This window comes from Octopus bimaculoides, chromosome 13, assembly GCF_046866305.1.
Source record: "Octopus bimaculoides isolate indiv1 chromosome 13, ASM4686630v1, whole genome shotgun sequence".
NCBI lineage: Eukaryota > Metazoa > Mollusca > Cephalopoda > Octopoda > Octopodidae > Octopus > Octopus bimaculoides.
Genome location: NC_142940.1, coordinates 22,385,743 through 22,402,529, shown reverse-complemented (window position 1 = coordinate 22,402,529; position 16,787 = coordinate 22,385,743).

Genomic DNA, 16,787 nt, shown 5'->3' with positions numbered 1-16,787 from the left:
CCCGCGAACGAGAAGCAGTTAAATGAAAGGACAAGTTCGGCCAGATGAAGGAGTGTGGATGTGTCAGGTTGGGGGTTGGGTCGAAGGTCAAGAAAATGTTGGAGTGCACGCAGACCCTCGTGGTGAGGGATCACCGTGTATAGACTCTTGATGTCAAGAGTGAAGAGAAGTTTAGATGGGCTAGGAGGGAAGGAGAAAGAGTTGAACAAACGAAGAGCATGGTTGGTGTCATGGATGTGAGACGGGAGGGAAGCCACTAGGGGCAAGGACAGTGTCAAGATATCTGGAGATGTGTAGAGTAGAAGAGTAGAAGAAAGTCCAGGTAGAGAATCCAGGTAGAATAGTCCAAGAAAAGTTCGAAGTGGATGTGGAGAAAGGATAAAACTGGTGCGACCTCGTGAGCATGTAATATATAGTGAGAATTAAAAAAAAAGACGAAGACGGGTGTGTAAACAATAAACAGATGCATTAGTTTAACGCTCGGGAAGTGAGAAAGTCTTTTGGCAAATGAAAGCCGGAAGATGGAATATACGAGAATTTATCATTAATCACGACAAGTGTTTCAACACATCTAGCATAGATCCCTCATGGGAGGGATACTCAGCAACTGGTTCAGGAGCATCTGACAGTGCAGATGTATCTCGTCGGGTGATAAATGAATACAACTCGTTAAAGTATCAGTCTCGCAATGTAACTTCTTGGTTTGTAGAAAGGAAAGCAGCCAGACGGAGGAAATATCTTCAATTATATAGAAGATCAAAAACAAAATCACAGATGGCAAAAAAAGAAACGAACACGCAATCCAGCGAGAAAAGTATTAAAAATAACCGTTAAAAAATATAGATGTATAAATTCACTCGGGCAAGCTGCATGACGCGAGTTCACTCTCTTATACAAGCATCCACAAAAACGTGAGCATACGCACACATGAGGTGTGGTGCACTCATGACCACAAAGCGAGTTAACTATCTACTTGGTGTTTGTAAGAATGGGGAAGTAAAAAGTAAACTTAAGTCATCTATATGTTAAAGTAAATTGAATTATGTTAACGGTTACTCAAAATTCATTCCTACTGCATTTTGTGAAAGTACATCTATATGTGTGTAGGAATAAAAAATCTCGAGAATTATTCAAACATTCTATTAATGATGTTCTCATTAGTCTACAGAATAGACAGGGATTCATCAGAGCAGAGACGACATTTTCTGGAAATTATATTGTATGGTTTCGCGTACCTTACTATGGACCAAGTTCTGCTGTACTTCATTTAATATTCCTTCAGTCGCCATACAAAATCTGCCAACGATATTGAATGTCTCTTATTGACTGTCTTAAAGCAGGCAGCATGGTTACGATGACGATTCTTAAATGAATGAGGCGTCTGCCCAATGTAAACATACGGCCCTCCCCTTGCGTGAAGGACCTAATTGACTTGGAGAGAACGTTGTCAATCATGGCCTGGATCACACTAACAAATTCAAGAGTTTTTTTCTTATCACAACAACCAGAGTGAGTTTTCCAAGCTGACGCACCTTCGTAATCACCATTAGACTGATCCAACTCTTTCCGAATCTTCTGCACTGTACTCATATTGACAGCCAAACACACTGAAATGTTCGTATTAGAGCTTTCAGCGTGAATGCCAGGCAGCACAGCATGTTATTTTCAAATTTCTGACAGAGTGAATTGCGTCATAGTGCTGTCTTTCTCACAGACGGTACCCATCTGACCCTACTATACTGAGTAGTCGACAAAATCAAGACCAAACATTGCGACAATTTACCTATTGCTCCCGGTATATAGATACAGATACATACATACACATGTACACACATATATACGTATGTATACATGCGTGTTAATTTGCATTCAAAAAGAAGTAGAACCATGTTGCTCAATTTATGTAGATGGAGAGAGGGGGAAAAGAGAGGGTGAAGGGAAAGGGGGAGAGGAGAGAAGACTAAGGTACAACATACATGTATATACGTGATAATCCCCATAACATAAAGCGGTCTGATATCGAGATTCTCTCTATTAGGTATAGTTTGCGTTTTATAGTTTTTAAAACGCTAAGATCATTTAGTGAATCCATAAAAAAAATTGCTCAGATCTCATAAACCGTTTACATTTTTTCCCATAATTTTCATAAACGTTCCTTCTGGAAATATCTATCTTTTTTTTTTTTTTTTGTTCGAGTGTTTAATTTTAATTTTTTTTCTTTTTTAGGAACTCCGATTCTGAGTTAAGTAGCCGATCTAATCTATTCAAAGTTTTGAATTTATATATTTTTCCTAATGCTTGTCTTAAATATAATAAACACAGACAGATATATCCAAAGTTAGGTAAAAAGCGTTTAAAAATACATGATCATATTTTTTATGTAAGGTTAGTTATGGATTCACGTATGTACGCATATATGTATAAGTATATTAATGTATATATGTATATATGTGCAACTATTTGTGTATGCATATATTCATAAGCATTCATAAACGTTTATGTGAACTTTTTCGTCTCTCTCTTTCTTCCTCAATATCTATCTATATGTATATGTATGTATATTTATGGCTGTGAGTATTTGATATTAGTTGTTCTATCATATATACAAAATATAGAAAGTTGAGATCAAAGTTGAATAATTATACTTCAATAAATGAAATAAATTGAATGCAACTGGAGAAAAACGTATGAGCTCAAAAATTAATCCTAGTTTTCCTTTAAACATACATTTGAAATATCTCACCAGATTGTTATTTTGTCCCCAAATTTTCTATGCTAATGATGATTAAAAATATGTAACGTTTTCAAATGAAAGTACGACCCTATGATCTCCAGATCAATTGTGAACAATAAGTTGAATCTACAAAAGTTTCAGCTTGTCAAAGTTGATTTTATACGCGTATCACACAAAAATCTAGCAAAATGTATAGAAATATTTAAGAGAAATAGGGAATAATAAATAATCTCTTCTACTCTAGGCACAAGGCCTGCAATTTCTGGGGAGGGTGCCGGTCGATTAGATTGACCTCAGTACGCTACTGGTACTTAAGAGAGAGTAGAATAATAAATAATGGAAAAAAAAAACCGATTACCGAAATTTATCGCTTCCGATGAATTTCTCTCATTTATGCAATCTCTCCTTCTTTTCCCCTCTCTCTTTTTCTCTCTCTAGTTGAAGCGTTCGAATAGGTACTAAAGTTATCAAGAACTCAACTGGTGAGCACACTATGTATGAAAGCGCTAGTTTTATTAAAATACCATAATAAAGAAAACGTGAAGACTAGGCTGTTTTGATTTTATTCAACTGACATATATATATATATATATATATATATATATATATATGTGTGTGTGTGTGTGTGTGTGTGTGTGTGTGTGTGTGTGTGTGTGTGTGTGTGTGTGTGTGTGTACACACATACATACAAATATATACAGACACATATACATATGCATATATACGTATATATACTTGTATATATACACAGAGGTTGGACAAAATAATGGAAACATCTAGCATCTATTATAATTTTGAAATATCTATAAAACCGTCAAAAGCTGGTTTATTTTTATGCTTTTTGACTTATGATTAGTGTTGCGTAATATGTTTTGCTAAAATTGCTGTTTCTTTTCAGTTATCATCAGAAAAAGGTTATTAAAATTCATTAAAATGACAGATCTATCGGACTTTCAAAGAGGTCAAATTGTTGGTCCTCGTATGGCAGGCGCTAACGTAGCGAAAACAGCCGAAACGTTTGGTGTATAAAGAAGTACTGTCTCGAAAGTAATGACAGCCTTTGAGAAAGAGGGAAAAACCTCCTCGTCGAAACAAAACTCCGGAAAAAACCTAAACTTTCAGATAGGGACCGTCGGAATCTTACGTGAATTGATAGGACAGATCACAAAAGCCCAGCTCCCAGAATTACTGCAGAGCTTAATGACCACATTGAGAACCCAATTTCCATAAACACTCTTCACCAGGAGCTGCACAAAGCTGGATTTTATGGGGGGGGGGGTGCAATCAGAAAACTAGTTTGAAAAACAAACGTTGCAAACCGTTTAGAGAGGAGTAAAAACCTACAGAATTGGTCCCTAGAGCAGTGGAAAAATGTTATTTTCTCGGATGAGTCATCCTTTACCTTATTTCCAACCACTAGCAGAGACAGCCATAATAAACATTTGACCCAGTCTGCTTTCTTCCAACTGTTAAACATGGAGGAGGATCTGTGATGATCTGGGGGGCTATATCTTGGAAATCCAACGTCCCAATAGCAGAAATAATAGTCAAGACTATTTAAGAATTTTATCTGATCAAATTCATCCTATCGTTGCGGAACTGTTTCCGGAGGGAAACGCAAGCTTTCAGGATGATAATGCACCAATTCCCATCGCTAAAGTTGTTACTGAATGGTACGAGGAACATTCAAATGAAGTTGAACATCTTATCTGGCTACCACAGTCCCCAGATCTCAATATTATTGAATATTTATGGTGAATTTTAGAAAAAACAAGTAAGGAGTTGATACCCTCCACCATCATCACTACAAGAACTGGAGACTGTTTTAGCTGAAGAATGAACAAGAATTCCTTTGGAAACAATTCAAACTTTGTACGAGTCCATAACATATAGAATTCAAGCTGTAATCACTGCCAAAGGTGGTCCTACCCCATATCAAATTAAATTTGTTTGAAATTTTGAAGTGTTCCCATTATTTTGTCCAACCTCTGTATATATATATATATATATATATATATATATATATACACGTGCGCGCGCGTGTGTTTGTATATTCTTATGTATATTCTATATATATATATATATATTTATTTATTTAGTGCCCATAGGGGGCTAAACATAGAGGGGACAAACAAGGACGGACAAAGGGATTAAGTCGATTACATCGACCCCAGTGCGTAACTAGTACTTAATTTATCGACCCCGAAAGGATAAAAGGCAAAGTCGACCTCGGTGGAATTTGAACTCAGAACGTTGCGGTAGACGAAATACCGCTAAGTATTTCGCCCGGCGTGCTAACGTTTCTGCCAGCTCTCCGCCCTTAGAATATAGAATTTATATATAGAATGCATTCTATATATAAATAGCAAAATTCAAATTAGTTCTCTCCTCACATAAGCAGCCAAATATCTCCCTTGATTTTTAGTTATGACCTGTATCATTAGGCTGTAACTTTACAGAATCGTCAGATACGTACGACAAAATCCTTTGCGCTTTTTCTTACTGGGCTCTCTGCTCTGCTGTCGAATCCCACAGAGGTCAACTTTACTCATTGTTATTCGAGGCCGATAAATAACGTATCATTTCATGGTGGTGAATTGGTAGAAGTGTTAAAGCATCGAGTGAGCTGTCTCACGATATTTGTTACAACGACTCTTTGAATTCTAAGTTTTTGTGTAGTAGACTTTATTTGTCACTCGGTTATACACCATCACCTGGTTTTTAGGTGTCTTCAGGTGAGTTTAATCAGTTGTCAGTGTTTTGATCTAGACCTCCATTCTAAGAAGTTTCCTTCCAGCTACTTGCAGATATCCTGAAAGTATTAGGTGAAGGTCACTAGCCTGTCTTCACTGACAGGGTCGTATAAAAATAAGATAACATATCGAGTAAATCACTGACTGTTTCTACACTATAACCTGCAATGTAGTGTGTCATTTGTTGCTCCCTTCGTATTGTCCTTGCACCAACAACAATGAAAATAAAATGGGAAAAGCACACCGCTGCTAATATAGTAAGAAATACATTGTATGGTTATATATAAAAAAAAAAATTTCGATTGTTTGAATTTTGCTCAGCCGAATCTATAGTGAAGAGCAGAATTGCAAGTTATTTGTAAGAGGACTGGAAAAATGGAGAACGCCTTATTTGATCCTTAATCCCGTCATAGATGATAACAAGCAAGGAAGAATCTCCAAGTAACAAAAAATACATTCAGCCTTCCTAAGGCAGAACACAGAGCGTGTAAGCCGATAACTTAAGCTTGAGGCTATCTTAGTTATGAAGGAAGGTTGATGCGGGTGAACCTATCTTCATTGTTGATTTAAAGCTCTCGCAGTTAATCTGAAGGGAACACCGATATTGCACACTCTCCTCTCGGAGAGTAGTGCTTTTTATTGATCCAATAATGTTCCAGGCTTTAAACACAAACTTATTCAAACTCAAGTATATCACCTCACTTGTTAAACTATTGTAGAATTGTGGCTTTTTGTATTACAAACCAAATATATAAACATCCTGATGTTAGTATTCGGTATTATTTAGGATCGAAAACTTACCACATAAGACAATCTACTTGAGCTGTGAAACTGAAACCAACGATATAAATTATCAACACTGCCATATGTAAAATGACAATGAGAACCAACATAATGACATAAAGGCATTCGGAACAAGAAACACAATGTTCCTCATGAAACACGGATTTTCGTCGCAACCAAGCGAGAGATTTCGATAAATCATTCACAAAAGAAACCAATAGATGTCTATTTTCCTGCTTTTAACTTGCTAAGATGTGGAAAACGACGCCGTAGTTGTTTGAGGGATTGAAAAACTTTGTAAGGATGCATAAAGAATAAACACTTTGTAAGGATGAATGAAGATTGATATCAAATGTAGATTGGCTGAGTACAAGAATACTATTTAAGATAATCGCATCGATATTGTTCATATTGTCATGGATTCAGTGGAAGGAATCGATCCTAAATCATACATTTCGAATGATAGCAAGATGCCGAGAACAAAGCACTAGTCCCACTGGTAGGTGAGAAGTGGTTGTCGGAAATTACATAAAAAAAAGGTAAGAACAGAAACTATCGTACATAAATTTTGGGTCACTCGTCTTTCGTATTTGTTATATTTGTAACAAAATAGGAAGAATACGGTAAACAGATAAAAGAGAATGTGAGAGAATTTGGAGAGAACAAAATAAGTTACAACGAAAAGAAAAATAGTGGAAGGTGAATTGTGAGTTTTCCAGAGACGTTCCTTAATAGTTATCCCAAATGAACTATATATATATATATATATATATATATATATATATATATATATATATATATATATATATATATATATATATATATATATATATATATATATATATATATATATATATATATATATATATATATATATATATATATATATATATATATATATATATATATATATATATATATACACACAATATATTTCTAAAGTTAACGTTCAGTTGTTAATAATTATCATAATACTTATAAAGAAACGTTGTATTACATAGAATAAGAATTCTTAGAAATCAGAGGATTGCATTTACAAAAGGGTAATATGTCAATGCAAGAAAAGAAAAGAATACAAGAATACAGACCATGTTTGGTTCTCAAATGTGTTCTGTGTAATTAGACGATAATTAATTCTGCTGAACTTGAAGATTAACTATGGAAGACTAAACTATGGCGATGACCAGGAAGTAACAGCTCAACAAATTTTAAATCCACTGGCGATAATGTAATACAATGGTTACCAAACTGGGCGGTACTTCCACCACCACCACCACATAGGGAGAAGAAAGATTCAGAGGGCATTCAAGAAAAGTGGGGCGATAATGAGGTAACCAAAAGGGGTATGTAAAAGCAACGGGATAGCCAAACGGGGGAATTAAAAATAAACAAAATAATGGGTTAATTAGGTTAAGCTTTATTTGTGAAATACTGTTGTATTTGCTGCAGAAAATGGTCTATGTTTGCGGTGGTGAGCGAGGTGGGGGTGGGCAGGAATATGATCTGGGTGCCAAGAGGTCTGCAGGGCGAAAAAATTTGGGAACCCTTGATTTAATCTGTCACAGGATCTCATAATAACATTTTTTATTTCTTTAATGCCCACAAGGCGCTAAACATAGAGGGGACAAACAAGGACAGACAAAGAAATTAAGTCGATTACATCGACCCCAGTGCGTAACTAGTACTTAATTTATCGACCCCGAAAGGATAAAAGGCAAAGTCGACCTCGGTGCAATTTGAACTCAGAACGTTGCGGCAGACGAAATACCGCTAAGTATTTCGCCCGGCGTGCTAACGTTTCTGCCAGCTCGCCTTCGCGTAATAACATTTCTACCTACTACGAAAACGAGAAACATGCAAATATACATACATATGGCACATAACATACTCGCACGTACACAAACACAGACACAGACACAAAGACATACACACACACACACACACACACACACACACACACACACACACACGCACAGACACATGTTGAATAATTACACTGTCAGTGGCTAAAGAGTCCATAGACATAGACATCCTTTAAGTGATACTCAAGCGGGTACCCCTCCTTTATTTCGTTACAAGTAGAATCTGTTGGACAGGCTTTCATAATTATGGGTCGAACTGAGGGTGTAGAAGATAACACTCGCCCAAGGTGGAACACAATAGAATCGAACTTGTCTACTACAACACTCACCCCCCTATATCGTGTGTGATATATATATAAGTATATATAAATACACACGCAGACACACACACACAAACACATATATATTCATATATATATATATGTATATATATATGTGTGTGTGTGTGTATGTATATATAAACATACATACACACATATATACATATACATTCATACACATATGAATATATACGTGCATACATACAGACACACATACGCACACACTCACACATTCATATGATATCTACATTCAACAATATTGTGAATGCATATCAGTCTAAATTTGTAAAACTTATTACTAGACACTGGACAGGCAGAATGAATCAGAAGTAAAGATATTCAATGAGATATATTTCTGTAACAATGGAAGAGCTCTTCAGCCGTCGTCAGTCCTTTAACGGTTTTGATAATGCAAAATCCTCTATGTTTGCATTTCTTTTTAGTCTTCTAATCTCTTTGATTAATAAGATTACATTCCAATCGTTCTTATTGCTTTACTTCTTGGAGATTCTATCCACATTCTCCCTGCCACTCCATCTGTATGCATATATATATATATATATATATATATATATATATATATATATATATATATATATATATATATATATATATACATATGTATATATATATATATATATATACATATGTATATATATATATATATATATATATATATATATATATATATATATACATACATGCATACATACATACATATATACACACATACTAACATACATGCATACATGTATGTATATATGTATGCATATTATAATTAAATGTATGTACACAGAAGCAGCCACATAGTAGCACATATACATACAGACACATATACGCAGTTCTGAGTAAGTATTAATTTAAATATTCAATCGTAATTTTGTGTGTACGTGTGTGCCGTTGATGTGTGTGTGCGTGTGGAAGCGCGTAAGTAATTTATTTATGACTCAGAACTTTAAGAATATATACTATAAGGAGATGTGCATAAAGCAGCAGAAATACAGAAAAAGAAGATATGAGAATGACACACACGCCTACATAAATACGTACGTATGCGGTGCTCCTCGATACATTCTAAACACACGCACACGCACACGCACACACACACACATGTTTGTGTGTGTGTGAGTGTGTGTGTGTGTGTATGTATATATGTACAAGCGCATGCATATAATATATAGGACATATATAAGTACATCTCCATTAGTATACATACATACGTACGTATGTATATATATGGATACGTACGATACATACATACATACATACATACATACATACATACATACATACATACATACATACATACATAAGCATATGTGCAGCTGAAATACATTTGACTAAAATCCTAGTCACTAATATATGTATGTAAATATGAACACAGACAGTTTTCATCTTTATTCTTATATATATTTTATATCAGGGATGTTTCTGATGGATTAGAGTAAATCTGACAAAAATCACGCTAGTAAGCTTCGCTCGCTGCTTGTTGTATTTAACTGTTTACGTCCTGTATAGTTAATTGATTAATTTACAATCACTATGACTAATTTCAGTGGCCATGTTTGCTAGACAAATGCGTGATTCTGGCGGCTTTTTATTTTTCCCAATTTAGTGGATGTGGGATGTAAAAACGTTGTTGTGGTTTTGTTTGTATGGATGGTAGAATATTCTCTATTGAGTTGGTTCTACGAGTTATTTATAGCAGTGGCATTGTATTACTGTTGTTGTTGCTTCGTTATCTTTCTTTAGTAACTTCAGCCAGTCACCGTTGATAGATGAGATATGTAGTCTAAAATCAGGCTGCTACCGTTCAATTTCAAAGTAGCTAGCTTTGTTATATTATTTTAAACTTAAAACTATATGGTCCCTATTTCATGATGGTAGGCATTCTAATATTAGATTTGGCTGCTATGTTACAGAGATTCGAATGATGATATAAATGTTCTCTCTCTCTCTCTCTCTCTCTCTCTCTCTCTCTCTCTCTCTCTCTCTCTCTCTCTCTCTCTTTCTTTCTTTCTTTCTCTTCCTCACTTTCTGTTTTTTGTTATTATTTTCATTGTTAGTCTGATCGTTATGTAACCCTAGAGGAGATCCCATCAAGTAGTCTTACGATCAAATATTTTCTAGTCGTAACCACTCCATCTTTTCCCTCGATATATTTAGGTCTTTCTTTTTGAAAATAGCAGGCTTGACTTTAGTGAGATTACAGAGCTATTACTAGTAGGTCTAGTGACTATGTAGACTTTACTTGTTCCATCATTACAATCGTTTTTATACCGTCGAGGTCAACTTTGCCTTCTGGGCCCGATAAAATAAAAACTAGTTAAGCCCTGGAGCCGATGTAATTGACTCACTCGCTGCCCTGAAATTACTGGCCTTGTGCCCAACATTCGAAACCATCATTAGAGTCGTTATTTAACCACAGCTCAATTCTGCATGAGTACACTTATCAAATACGTCCCAACATTGACAGCCCCATTTTCTTTTACATCTAGGACCAAATTATTATTATTATTTTTTGTTTTAAATACATCAGGGTTTGTCGGGCGAATTCTCTTGTCTTGATATTATTGTTGGTTTTAATTGTGATAGGAGAATAAAGTAGCTGCAACTGCAATTATTGCTACAAACTAATACGAAAAGATCTGACTCTTTAGCCTCAGGCGACAAAATTTATTGCGGGGTTGGGGTGGTAAATCAATTAAGTCAGCTCCAGTACTTAACTGGTTCTCTTTGTTATCTCGATCAAAATGATAAAGGGAAAAATTATGTTCTTCCGAGTGGATTGAAGCCTGACAGAAATCACGCTTGACGACGTTATAATTCCTAGAATCTTATTGGATATTTTAGAACGTTTTAGAATATTTGTATTTTAGAACTTCATTTCTTCCTTGGTACTTATATTATTGACCTTAGAATAATGGAAAAAAAATAACCGCGATCCAAGTCGGGTGTCACTCAAAAAAGTAACAATCTGTTCACATTTTAGTTAATGCTTTACTGATTTAGTCACTCACCTCTGTTTTCTTATTATTGTTTCGGTTTCCTTATTGTTGCTGTGAACCAAGCAGTATACATCGCTACTCATGATATATTGCATTTGTTGTTCTTGCACTGAAATGATTTCTTATTATAAAAAAGTAATGCTCATGTTTTTTGCATTGTTTTTACTGTTGCTACATCAGCTGTTGTTAATAATTTTGTGATAGTTGTTAAACCTAGTTTTCGCCATTGCTGCATTGGGGGTTTTAAATCTGTTATCATATGATTTCTTTGCGTAAGTTTCAGATATTAAAAAAAATGTATAGATTAAGTTAAGCAATCTATACATTAATAAAAGATAAACGAAATTCGCTTCATCATTGATATTCAAAGAGTTAGCTTAATGCATCAGCTTTTTTTTAGATATCTATAATTTAACGGTGCATTTTGTAATGATAAACATTGCTTATTAATGTCATAAGACTGATTATTTGCATTGTGAAAATCACGTCTATACAATGCCAACAGCTACAAAATGATACCCACATTGAAAGCGCTTGTACAAATCCTAATGCTTCTACATAAGCACAATGAAATAACATTTTAATAAAGTAAAAATTAGAGTTCAAGTTAGGTCTTTTTACTAACAGGTTTAATAAATCTATGAGCTTTTCTCTTTTCTAACTACAATGCTTTCTATTATAAGCACAAGACCTGAAATTTGGAGGAGGGTGAAAGTCGAATTACATCGACCTCAGTACTCAACTGCTACTTAATTTATCGATCTCGAAGGGATGAAAGGCAAAGTCGATCTCGGCGTAATTTGAACTCAGAACGCAGCTACAAGCGAAATACCGCTAAGCATTTCGTCCAGAGTGCTAACGCTTCTACCAGTTCGCTGCCTTTCCCTTTTTCAAGTATAATAAAATGACTTTTCTATTAATTTGGAATATATATATATATATATATATATATATATATATATATATATATATATATATATATATATATATATATATATATATATATATATATATATATATATATATATATATATATATATATATATATATATATATATATATATATATTTACATATTTGGAGGTACTGAAAATTTCCTTACTTTGGATGAAACAAAATACAGGAGGATTAGTTGATTATGATTTTATTCAACATATTTCCCTCTGAGATTGATACACTTATTAAAGTGGTCCGTCAGTATTTCTAAACCCTTTAAAAGAACTTCAGACGGTTAAGCCTCCAACAGGTCTTTCGCGATATCTTTAAAGCCAAGAACTTTTCAGCACCCCCTTGTCATTATATATTACGATATATATATATATATATAGCTAGCTAGCAAGATAGATAGATAGATAGATAGATAGATAGATAGATAGATAGATAGATAGATAGATAGCTTGAAAATTATGAATTCCAAATCATGTCCCCGTTTAAATGGGCAATGGAAGTGTGCATTCAGTGGCAGATGATCTGCTTGCAATGAGTTTAATATTGAACACCAAACATCACCAGTAGACAGTAAAAACTACGAACTAGTATTGCTAATCATATTCTGGAAAAGTCAGTTGTCGAAAAATGTTAATTTCTGATCCATATAAATGCTATGCATAAATTTATTCATATTCCATTGCGCTGATGATACAACTGCACTTCTCAAGGAAGTCATGTCAGAATCCTATTTAAAAACCTAAACAGTGAAAAAAAATCAATATCACATGCTAGCATAATTTGAATAAAGTAGCCTGAAACACTAAACAATCAAGACTTGCTTACTTGCCCCAACTACTTGTACAATTCGTGCCACTCTAACTCACAAAATAAAAATAAATCAAGAATGCAAAGAATAGAACAGAATACATGTCATAGTTTTATAAGTGAAAATAGATGTAAAATTAAGTGGAAACAATATAATAATCCAATCAAACTAAAAATGCTCTAAGTTTTCATTGTTAAAGATGAAAAAGATATTTTTGCTCTGTGAACATAGCACTATCCTTGTATTTCTTTCTCAGCAGCTGTCAAAACTAAATTAAAGCTTTTTAGAAGGCATTGAATTGGCAGAGTGGTTACAGGGTTGGATAGATTGCCTTAAGATATTCGTTCCAACTCTCTGTGCAATGAGTTCAAGCCGTTCCAAGATCAACTCTACTCTTCGTATTCTCAGGATCAATAAAGAAGTATTCGTATTAAATCGATCTTCTTTCTTTCTATCTCCCTTTTTCTCTTTGTATGAGCAATTCTCATCCACTAACACGTCAATTTCCCATTTTAGTCAAACAACTTTCTCATTGTCGAGCACTACAGATTATCCACAGTTTACTTTCCCAGAGTTTGTGAACAAAATTAAAGGTAAACTACAGTGGAAAGTTCAACAATAAGGCTACCACATATATGTATTACATAAGTTTCATTTAACTACTGTTTAAAAAGTTTAGTATTTCGACAATACAGAAATTATTTAATACAAGGTGTTATCAGAAAGTTCACGGGTTAGTTCTGTTGAACGCTAACAGACAACAGCACACTCTTGAGTGTGCAGTGAGAGCCAACAGTAACCTTCATGAGGCGGTGTGCCGAGTGACATCGCTGTGGTTACTTTGTAAGTTGTGAAATTTGTGTTTTTGCGATCACGTGAATGCTGCAGTCTCCGATTTTATCATGGACAGGGAGCTGGACCAAAGAGCCAACGTGAAATGTTGCGTTAAACTTGGAAAGTCTTCTAGAAAGATATTAAGCATGCTTCAACAAGTTTGCGGAAATGAGGCAATGTGCCGTACGCAATGTTTCGGATGGCACTGGTGCTATAAAAGCGAAAGAACCTCCCTGGAAGACGACGAGAGATCTGAAAGAAAATTCATCAGCTTGTGCATGAAAACTGTCGGAGGACAATCAACGACATTGCTGTTGTTGTTGGGCCCGTACAGACAATCCTAATGTCAAAAATGAACGTGCGGCATGTCACTGTGAAGTTTGTTCCCCACCTGCTGACTACTGAGCAGAAAAAACATCGCTACGAAGTCTGTCAAGATATCCGACAGCATACTGCTGATGATCATCATTCATGTCAAGGATCATCATTCATGTCGAGGATCATCACCGGTGACCAGAGTTGAGTCTAAGGGTACGACACTGAGACGAAGCAGCAGTCGTCACAATGAAAAAAACCCTTCATTTCTACGAGCGAAGAAGGCACGACAGAGCCGTAGCTCAATCAAGAGCATACTTATCGCTTTTTACGGCATCTGCGATATTGTGCATCGAGATTTCGTCCCCCAGGGTCAGACCGTCAATCGATGTTTTGAAGCGTTTGAGGGAGGACATTCAACGAAAGCGACCGGATCTGTAGAATGCGAAGAATTGGATTCTTCACGACGAGAATGCAACCAGTCACCGAACTCTCCTTACTCGTGAGTTTCTCAACAAAATCAAGATGGCATTGAGTCCGTACCTGCCCTATTCGCCAGATTTAGCACTTGCGGACCTCCAAAATGAAAATGCAGCTGAACGGTCACCGTTTTAACACCGTTGTTAAGATCAAGAGTGAATAGCAAGGTCCTCGACTCGCTTACAGAAAACGACTTCCAAGCCGGATTCCCAAACTGGCAGGAATGCTAGGAACAGTGCATCACTGCACAACATGACTATTTATAAGATGATGTTAAAACTAAAGTGAATAAGATATTTTTATTGAACATAATTAGTCGGGAACGCTTTGATACCACCTCATATGAATATCTTTATATGCAAATTCATTAATATTACATTACGAAAATTTGTGGATAGAACGTTTGTCAAAACCAGTTGAATTGCAGAATGCTTTTCTACCAGGCATTATACATACATGTGAATTGCAATGCTTGACAGGTGACTCCGTCTAATATCGTGTGTTGGAACTGAAAACGATAATATAGAAGTGTCATGTTAACGATTTATAATGCATAGGTGCGGTATCATTAACTTCTGTTATATTTCTTAAAAGCATTGTCAGAATTTCATCATATATCTATCAACTTACTCATATTGAGATTGCAATAGATACAATATTTTGCTGCATCTAAGGAACGTCAGCTCATTGGTTAGTTTTCATATATTGCGATAAATCTCTTTTCATGTTTATTCAGTTTTTCATTCAACAAATTTCACTTTTTTCATTTCATTTCTTTTTAAGTATTAATATTTCTATATGTCACTTTAACATATGAAGTAATTTTTTTTTTTTTTGTGATACTTTGATCAGTTCTCTTACGGCAATGGAATCTATTGCTTTTAATAAAGTTTCTAATTTTCCCCGTTCTTGAAATTCATTGGATGTGAGTATTTTATGTATTTGTGATTAAGGGGTGTTTTGTTTTCTTTTTTCCCACTTTTTCTTTTTCGTTTTAAATATTTTATTTATGGGATTTGTTGTTTTCAGATTTAATTCCTAGTAATTCCCCTTTATTTTTTTACTTTTTCTTAAACACATTCTGTCACGTCTAGGGAGAGTTATTATGCCATTATAATTAACACACACACTGGTTCAATTCCACTTCTTTTCTTTATTATTAGTCAATTGGTTAAATATCCAACTAACTAATTTGTTTTGCATTTAATCGTGAAATTTCTTTCGTTGCTACTTGCAACCTTTTCAAGTTGCAACGAAAGAGCTTTGACAAACAATAGCAAAACAAATTACTTAGTTGAATTGCTTAAAGAAAGGAAGTGGATTGAACCAGTGTGTATAATGACTGCCCCGAAACACAACATAACTATTTCTTATTTACTGATTATTATCATTGTTATTAAATCATCATCATCATCATCATTATTATTATTATTATTATTTGTTTGACGTTTGTTTCGTATTTGTACAAGTTGGCTCCAAGTCTCATCTAGACACCTCAAGAGACAACAAGCTAGAAGTTAATGTTGGTGATTTGCTTAGGGAGTCATATATTTGGTTTTGTACATAGTATTGTTCTAGAGAATGTTTAAGAAAACAAGAAAATTATGAGTTTGTTTTAAATTTTGAGATTACATAGACAGTATTCTACGCCGGATATGGGCAGTTCCCATGGGCATTGTCTTTTGAATTACCACTTTGTTATTCATGGATATGAATGGTTCAATCCACTTACTTTCTTTATTATTAGTCAGTTAGTTAAATATTCAACTAAGCAACATGGGTGTTTCGTTCATCATCCTTAAACAGCCCTTATTCAGAGACCTTTTGTGTGGGATGGGCTACTCGACATGAAGAAAATTGTAACTAAACGAAGGAACTGACTTGGGCTCCATCTTTACCATAAAGTTTGAGATCATCCATGAATAACAAAGGTAAATTATCCA